Genomic DNA, 9,957 nt, shown 5'->3' with positions numbered 1-9,957 from the left:
ATAGAGCAGCTCTACTATAATAGAGAAACCAGGGATAGAAAGTAGGAGGGGTGGTTCAGCTCTGTGGACGGAGGGAGGGCACTTTTGGACCCACGACAGCTGAGGCTCCATGACTTACTGTGTGATCTAGACAGATGACCCTCTTAAGCGTCAGCCTCCTTATCAGTGGCATGAGGATACTCGATATTACTTGATGAAATTGTTGTAAAAATTAAGTGGAATAATGTCTGTAAAATACCAGGAAGATGCTCTCAATAAGTAGTGGCTGGATATTCAAAAACATTTTTCATTGAGTTAGATAATGAGTTGGCCAATTTAAAGGCAGAATTTCAAAATGACTAATAACAAGGCTTTTGTAGAAAGCACATAGGTAATTCATTTACTCTACAAAATTTGGAAAATAAAAATAAGCTCATACTCTTCCAAATACACCATAACTCTTCCAAATAAAATTGCACATAATTCTACCCTGCCCCTAGTCAGCCATTGTTATTGTTTTGGGGCATATCCTTTCATTCTCTTCTTCCTCAGGTATATATTTTTATAGGCATATTATATAAAGAAAGTTTGGTATTTACAAAATTTTTATTATATAGTATTTGTGTTTTAAGAATAAAACTAGATATGTACTTTTTCTGAATTTAGTTGCTATGTTCTCTATTTTAATGCAATTCAGTTATATTATTGTTTTAAAATTATTGATACTCATAGTGGAAAAAGCAAAGAATGGGAGTTCTAGATTCACACCGTATGGCCTCAGGTAAGTCATTTAACTCATTGGTGCAATGGGATCAGATAACATAAAAGTACCTGAGATCATATTGTAAGCCATAAACCTCTATGAAAATCCTTACATTAAGTTTTACAATTCTGATAATGTTATCGATAAAAACTTCACATTAGAAATATAGTTCAAAATAACCTGAGCTACTAATGAGTATGTTTACTACATAATGAAGGCTTCTTTGGAGGTCTTAATATTCTGGTACAGCCTACTAGCTCCACAAAAGCACTGACACATCAGATAACATTTCCATTTCACTGACTTGAAGAAAGTCACAAAGTTACATGCCAGTTATCAAAGGCGGAGAGTGGGGAGAAGGCTGGGGAACACAGGAAATATTTTCTAATAAACAGGATACAGATTTGGCACCTTCCTTTCTTCTTTATGAAAAGGGAAAAATCCCCTGATATAAAGAGCTTATCATGCACCCCACCTCCAGGTAGGTATTTAAACACTTCTGTTTGCTTTGTGAAGTAATTTGTTTAATGGATAACCTTTGAAGGAACCAGTTATTGCAAGATGTTAGACCCATGTAAGTGTTTACCAGGACAACTTCAATTGTAAGAAACAAAGTTGTTCTTTTTACACTAAACACTCTTTCGTGCTACCAAGTAAAACAAACATTTGTAATCATCCTTTACAGGGGAATTTTGATAGGATGATTTAGCATCCAACATTCTTAGTTATAAGCCACAGAAACAAAACCTGGTCAATTTAAGGAAAAGAGGAATTTATTATCATTTACTGTGCAGCTTCCAGAATTTCTCAGAAGGTTGGAGAACTGAGTTGGAGGCTATGTAGCAGGAATAATGTCCAAAACCACACCTGACATCACATCTGCTGAGAACTGCCCTCCCACTCCTGCTGCCCTCCATGTCTGCCAAGTGCACCACAAAGCCTGCCATCCTTGGAAGCTAGAAGCCCTCATGACTCAAGTTCGGATGATTAAGAGTAAGAAGTGAACTGATGGAATATACCTGGGTGACTTGCCATGCTCCAGTTGCAAAGGCACCTTTGAGCTTCAATAGTCAGGCTGACCTTCCTACCGAGAGTCATCACTTGGGGAATTCCCAAAATGTGTGAAGGGATTTGGGTGTGGACAGCCAAAAAGAAAAAAGAAACACCTACAGAATAGTACTTGCCCTAACTACGAGTGTAGTCAGGAATGTATCTTACTAATTTATGAGTGGGCCAGACACAGAAACACCAGCCAGTGCCAGATGCTTAACTTTAATGCTTCCTGGGCTGAGAGAAAAGGCTGGAAGCCCCCTGACGTCCTAGACATAGGCAGAGTGTTCCTGAGCTTCCAGGTTTGAGATTCAGAAAGCATCACCCAAAAAGCACTGGAATGTAATAATCGCTAACCTTTCCAGATCGGGTCAGATCCTCTATGCTCTTACCCATCTGTCCCTCTTACTGACGTGAGTACAAATGTTTACAAAAGAGATGCTGCAGCTTTACTCATGGCAGCCCCCAGCTAGCAACAACCCAGATGTCCCTTGCCAGTAATGCAGTAATGAGAAATAGGTGTGTAGCATAGTCACAGACTACTACAGAGCAATGAAAAAAAAGAACGTGCAAAACGTGACACAATGTTGCACTAAAGCCAAACAAGAGTGCCTACTGCACAATCCCATGTATAAAAAGCCCCCCCACACGGGCAAGATTAAGCAGTGGTGTTATAAGAATGTGGGTTACAGTACTTGTGGAGAGCTAGTTATTAACTGGAAGGGGTACAAGGCCATCTTCTAGGGTATGAAAATGGTCTGCATGCTTTCTGGATGGTAGTTACGTGGGTATACACATTTAAATGTCTCACCCTATCCTTGAGATTATTTCACTTTATGCACTTAATATATGTCTGTTCTATAGCGATAAAAATGTTATTTTTAAAATCTAATCTCTGGTGGTAGAATTCAGAATAGAGGTTACTTCTGAGCAATGGTCATTGACTGGGAAGGGCCTGGGGGAGCCTTCTGGGTGCTCTACCTCAATCTGGCTGGCTGCCTGGGTATATATATATATATATATATATATACACACACACATAAGAATTCATCAAGCTGAACATTTAAAACTAGAGCCTTTTACAGTACTTATGGAATATCTCAATTTTTAACAATCTATATTTACAGAAAAGAATGTTCCCAGTTTAAAACAATATAAATTTAGGAACAAGAGTCCTTTCATAAATTGAGAACTGCTAAGTGTTTCAGCTGTCTTTGGAAAACATTTACAAAGTTAGAGATAGGACGATGCAACAGTCTTACAACCGTGGGCCTAACAAGTCATACTGGGAACCCAAGACTGTGTGTGTGACTCTGACCCAAACCCCACATCTGAGATGGTAGATTACAACAATTTCCTTCACTTTTCCCTCTGCGAGCAGTCTCCAGTCTACAAATGAATGAACCTGGAGATTATTTATTCCTGTTTAAATGCTTATATTCTAATGTTGTTGGAGTCGTGCTGATGACCTCTCTGTACATAAGGCCAGGAGGCTGGAGGATGTACGAGAGGAGAGGAAAATATTGTCAGTAATGTGTGAAAAACAGCAGCCTTCCCTGTTTGTATCTTCTTTGTGATTAGGAAGCCTGCCAATGTTGTTAACATTCAAGGGTACTCTGGGGATTATTATTGCCGAAGGGCAAACCCAAGTTAAACCATGGGACAAAGCTATGCAGAACTACCTTCCCAGAAGTGTTTGAAAGGTGCCTGCCGTGTGACTCAGCTGCCCATATGCAAGGTGTGGTGGAAATGATCTGGTGCTGCTCATACATTTAGTGGTGATATCCAGATACCCAGAAACCCTTGGATTAAGCATTTGAAATCAGAGAATATATGGAGATTAGATGCTGTGAGAATGTTATTGTCAGTGCCTGCCTGATGTCAACCTGCTGTATGTCCCTGAGTAATTCATGAGTCGTCTCATAGTGTCCCTGTTTCCCCACAAGTCGCTCCTTGATTTCCCCTATTCTCATGATGAGAAATCAGTATGGTACTGAACGAGTGGCCTATAGAAATTCCTCTTCATCTGTGTGACTATCAGGTCCTCAGTAGTTTATATCTGGGCTGAAATCTCCACCTACCCAGGTCTTCCCATCTCCATTTTGTGATACTAGTTGAAGACAAATCAAGTGCCTCCTCTGTGCAAAGCAGATAACTTTGTTTATACTCTTCATGAGACTTAACCATGTTTTTTTTTTCATAGAAGCGTGTGCCATGTGCTTGTGAACTTTGTTAGAAGCTGTATAGTACAGTAGGTAAGTACTTGCTCTGGAACCAGACAGCCTGGGTCCAAATCCTGGCAATGCCACTAACTAGCTGTGTAACCTTAGGCAAGTTACTTCACTTCTCTGGGCCTCTGATTTCTTATTGTATAATGGAATGATAATAGTTCCTACCTCCTAAGATTGAGTGAGCTAAAACACGGAAAGCACTTAGAGCAGTATCTTAGCACGCAGTACTACAGCAAACAGGAACAAATTATTAGCAATTCATAAAATATGCTTTTAACACTGTTGTATTTATGCCACCGAATTCTCTTTGCTTGTGATAGGGTAGGAGGCTGAAGGATATATGACCGGTGAGGAAAATGCTGTTTGTTAGTAATATGAGAAAGACAGCAGCCCTTCCCTATGTTGTGGTATAGACATATAATGGACTGCCACAGGCCAGTAAAAATGAATGAACCACTGCTACCTACAAAACATGATGTAACATTGAACAAAAGCCAGACAAGAGTATGTACTACACAATCCTATTTATATTAAGTTCAAAACAGGCAAAACAAAACAATGGGGTTTAATTCAAAATAGGATTATTTTTCCTTCCCTTTCCCTGAAGCCCACTGCCTTTAATTCGAAACCACCAGCATTGGGACCATGACTCCCATCATTTTTGTTCGGGCCCTTGAAGTGGTTGGCCTGATTATCAAAATCTCTTGGATGCTGTTATTTATATTCCTAGTTCCCTCCCTGGGTTTCTCACCAGGAATTCATTATGTCAAGCCTGTGAGGACACCCAGGGAAGAGACCCCGGGAACAAACACTCCACACCTCATTCTCCCCCTCCTCCCATGTCTTGCTGGCCCCTCTCATCGGCTGAACCCACCGGAAGGCAGAGACAAGAAGCCTGATGATGTCATCTACCCAGTCAGCCCCTTGGGTCGGGCAGAAGAAGGGTGGAGGGTAGATCCGGAGGAAGATGTCCAGCTCCCCTGTTAGCTTACTGAACCCAGCTAACACCAAGTCTATGATATGAGGGATTCTGTCATTCCACTTTACAACTGAGGAAGCAAGCCCAGAGGCAGATCCTCATTTCCCACATAAGCACTGCTCATTTCTACCTGTAGGACATTAGTCTTTACAGCATTTACATTGAAGCTTGTAAGGCCCGGATGCCTCCCCTTGAATGCCCAGCTCATTTAACTCCTCACCCTTCACTTCTTCTCCCTTCTTCTACTGCACCATTTATAATCAGAGCTGGCTCTATAAATATACCTAATGTTGGAGTCAGTTCGAAGAGGTGCCATCCAACTCTCTCATTTTATAGAATAATCAGAATAATAATACACAGCCCAAGATCTATTTCATGCACTTTCCTGTCCCTTCCCTTGTCAGTTCTGCACTCATAGAACTTTTAAATCTCTTCAGAAAACCAGATTGTAAAGTGGTTTCAGATTTTCTCCTACCACTCCAGTAAGTCAAGTAATCTCACCTTCTGACTCAAGACTGAAAGACCTGATGACGAGCTGACCATGCCCTGGCACCGGTAATCAATGTGAGAATGGGTCTGTCACATTTGGAATATACTAAGGCATCTGAGAGAAAATTAAAAGATTTTGTCTGGTTTTTTTCTCTTTTTCTTTTTTATTGTGGTAAATATAAATAAAAATTTACCACTTTATCCATTTGTGGATAAAGTGAAAGTTCCTGTGGCCAGAATTCTCACCTGGCCCTGGTTGGCTAGTTCACTACACAGGTGTGGGCAATACATCATTATTGACTCTATATAAAGAGCTCTTCTGGGCCACACGGTAGCATGGCTGCAAGGCTGCAGGAGAGCAGAGCAGAGGCTGGAGTGGTGGCAGTGCCAAGGACAGAGACTGAGAAGGCTGTGCAGGCAGAGAGGCCCAGAGGCAGAGACCACTTGCTGCATGTGGACTTGCTCTGAGTGGACGGGATTCTAGTGATTGACCTGCCACCAGGGGAATGAAGTTGGGTATAACCCTTTCATCCCAAGACCATTCTACATTTAATACAGCAAGTGTTGATACATTGGATCCATAGTGAACTTGCTGGGGGCTGAAATCCATTGGCAAGACACCATTTTAAGTGTACAATTCAGTGGCATTAAGTACACCCACAATGTTGTGCAGCCATCAAAACTAGCCATTTCCAGAATTTTTTCATTATCCAAAATAGAACTCTGTACCCATTAAATTATATTCCTTGTTTCTGCTTCCCCACAGGCCCTGGTAACCTCTGTTCTACTTTTGGTCTCATAAATACATAAATTTGCATATTCTAGATACCTAATATAAGTGGAATCATACAACATTTGCCCTTTGTGTCTGGGTTATTTCACTTAACATAATGGTTTCAAAATTCACCCACATTATAGCATATGTCAGAACAACACTCTTTTTAGTGGCTGAACAATATTCCAATCTATGTGTATATTAAATTTTGCTTTTCCATTCATCTGTTGATGCACATGGATTGTTTTGGCTATTGTTAATAATGCCACTATTAATATTAATATCTGTTTGAATCCCCACTTTCAATTGTTTGGGGCATATACTTCAAGTTAAATTGCTGGATCATATGGTAGGTCTATGTTTAACTTCTTCAGGAACCACTAACCTATTTTCCAAAGTGGGTGCACAATTTTACATTTCCACTAGCAACATATGAGGTTTCCGATTTCTCCACATTCTTGCCAAAACTTATTTTTCTCCCTCTCTTTTTTAAAAATAGCCATCTTAATGGGTGTGAAGTGATATCTTATTATGGGTTTTTTAAACCTTTTTTTATTGGAGTATAGTTTTTATACAATATTATACTGGTTTCAGATAAACAACTTAGTGATTCATCAATTATATATATTATTGAACAGTTACCATAGTAAGTGTAGTTACCATCTGTCATCATATAAAGATACTGCAATATTCTGAGCTATATTGCTTTGCTATACCTCTATCCCTGTGACTAAATTACTTCATAATTTGAAGTCTGTACCTCCTTATTCCCTTCACCTATTTCACCCATTCCCCCCATCCCTGGTGACCAACTGTCTGTTCTCTGTGCTTATGAGTCTATCTCTGTTTTGATTGCTTGCTTTTTTTTAGATTCCACATATAAGTGAAACCATATGGTATTCATTTTTCTAGGTCTGACGTACTTCACTTGGCATAATATCCTCTAGGTCCATCCACATTGTCACAGATGGCAAGATTTGTGATTTTCTTTTTGTGGCTGAATAATATTCCATTGCATATATGTACCACTTCTTTTTTATGTATCATATGTACCATATCCTCTTTATGGTTTTGTGACATTTGTGACAATGTGGATGGACCTAGAGGATAGTATGTCCATGGCTCCTTTATCATATATTAATTGACTGTATATGTATGGGTTAATATCTGGACTCTGTATCCTGTTCCACTGGTCTGTGGCTCTGTTCTTGTGGCAGTACCAAATTGTTTTGATTATTGGAGCTTTGTAGTAGAGCTTGAAGTTGAGAAGCAAGATCCTCCCCCCCAACTTTATTCTCCCTTCTTAGTATTGCTTTGGCTATTCAGGGTCTTTGGTGGTTCCATATGAATTTTTGAACTATTTGTTCCAGTTCATTGAAGAATGCTGTCGGTATTTTGATAGGGGTTGCATTGAATCTGTAGATTGCTTTAGGCAGGATGGCCATTTTGACTATATTAATTCTTCCTAGCCAAGAGCATGGGATGAGTTGCCATTTGTCAGTGTCCTCTTTAATTTCTCTTAAGAGTGTCTTACAGTTTTCAGGGTATAGGTCTTTCACTTCCTTGGTTAGGTTTATTCCTAGGTATTTTATTCTTTTTGATGCTACTGTGAATGGAATTGTTTTCCTGATTTATCTCTCTGCTAGTTCATCGTTAGAGTATAGAAAAGCCACAGATTTCTGTATATTAATTTTGTATCCTGCAACTTTGCTGAATTCTGATATTAGTTCTAGTAGTTTTGGAGTGGAGTCTTTACAGTTTTTTCTATACAGTATCATGTCATCTGCAAATAGTGACAGTTTGACTTCTTCTTTACCAATCTGTATGCCTTGTATTTCTTTGTTTTGTCTGGTTGCCATGGTTAGGACCTCCAGTACTATGTTGAATAACAATGGGGAGAGTGGGCATCCCTGTCTTGTTCCTGATCTTAGAGGAAAAGCTTTCAGCTTCTTGCTGTTCAGTATGATGTTGGCTGTGGGTTTATCACATATGGCCTTTATTATGTTGAGGTACTTGCCCTCTATTCCCATTTTGTTGAGAGTTTTTATCATGAATGGATGTTGAATTTTGTCGAATGCTTTTTCAGCATCTATGGAGATGATGCTGTGGTTTTTCTCCTTCTTTTTGTTGATTTGGTGGATGATGTTGATGGATTTTTGAATGTTGTACCATCCTTGCATCCCTGAGATGAATCCCACTTGATCGTGGTGTATGATCCTCTTGATGTATTTTTGAATTGGATTTGCTAATATTTTATTAAGCATTTTTGCATCTATGTTCATTAGGGATATTGGTCTGTAATTTTCTTTTTTTGTGGAGTCTTTGCCTGGTTTTGGTATTAGAGTGATGCTGGCTTCATAGAATGAGTTTGGAAGTATTCCTTCCTCTTCTATTTTTTTGAAAAACTTTAAGGAGAATGGGTATTATGTCTTCTCTGTATGTCCGATAAAATTCTGTGGTAAATCCATCTGGCCCGGGGTTTTTTCTCTTGGGTAGTTTTTTGATTACTGCTTCAACTTCATTGCTGGTAATTGGTCTGTTCAGATTTTGTTTCTTCCTTGGTCAGTCTTGGAAGGTTGTATTTTTGTAGGAAGTTGTCCATTTCCAGCTTGTTAGCATATAGATTCTCATAGTACTCTCTAATGATTCTTTGTATTTCTGTGGGGTCCATTGTGATTTTTCCATTCTCATTACTGATTCTGTTGATGTGTGTAGATTCTCTTTTTCTCTTAATAAGTGTGACTAGGGGCTTATCTATTTAGTTTATTTTCTCAAAGAACCAGCTCTTGGATTCATTGACTTTTTTCTATTCTTTTATTCTTTTCAGTTTTATTTATTTCTTCTCTGATCTTTATTATGTCCCTACTTCCCCTGACTTTAGGCCTCATTTGTTCTTCTTTTTCCAATTTCAATAATTGTGACTTTAGACTATTCATTTGGGATTGTTCTTCCTTCTTTAAATAGGCCTGGCTTGCTATATACTTTCCTCTTAGAACTGCCTTTGCTGCATCCCACAGAAGTTGGGTCTTTGTGTTGTTGTTATCATTTGTCTCCATATATTGCTTAATCTCTATTTTAATTTGCTCATTAATCAATTGATTATTTAGGAGCATTTTGTTAAGCCTCCATGTGTTTGTGAGCCTTTTTGTTTTCTTTGTACAATTTAGTTCTAGTTTTATACCTTTGTGGTCTGAGAATTTCGTTGGTAAAATTTCAATGTTTTTGAATTTACTGAGGCTCTTTCTGTCACCTAGTATGTGGTCTATTCTGGAAAATGTTCCATGTGCACTTGAGAAGAATGTGTATACTGCTGCTTTTAGGTGTAGAGTTCTGTAGATGTCCATTAGGTCCATCTGTTCTACTGTGTTGTTCAGTGCCTCTGTGTCCTTACTTATTTTCTGTCTGGTGGATCTGTCCTTTGGAGTGAGTGGTGTGTTGAAGTCTCCTAAAATGAATGCATTGCATTCTATTTCCTCCTTTAGTTCTGTTAGTATTTGTTTCACATATGTTGGTACTCCTGTATTGGGTGCATATATATTTATAATGGTTATATACTCTTGTTGGACAGACCCCTTTATCATTATGTAATGTCCTTCTTTATCTCTTGTTACTTTCTTTGTTTTGAAGTCCATTTTGTCTGATACTAGACTGCAACACCTGCTTTTTTCACCTACTGTTTGCATGAAATATC

The sequence above is a fragment of the Manis javanica genome, chromosome 1 (assembly GCF_040802235.1).
Source record: "Manis javanica isolate MJ-LG chromosome 1, MJ_LKY, whole genome shotgun sequence".
In the NCBI taxonomy this organism is placed as follows: domain Eukaryota; kingdom Metazoa; phylum Chordata; class Mammalia; order Pholidota; family Manidae; genus Manis; species Manis javanica.
Note: the sequence above shows the minus strand (reverse complement) of the source record.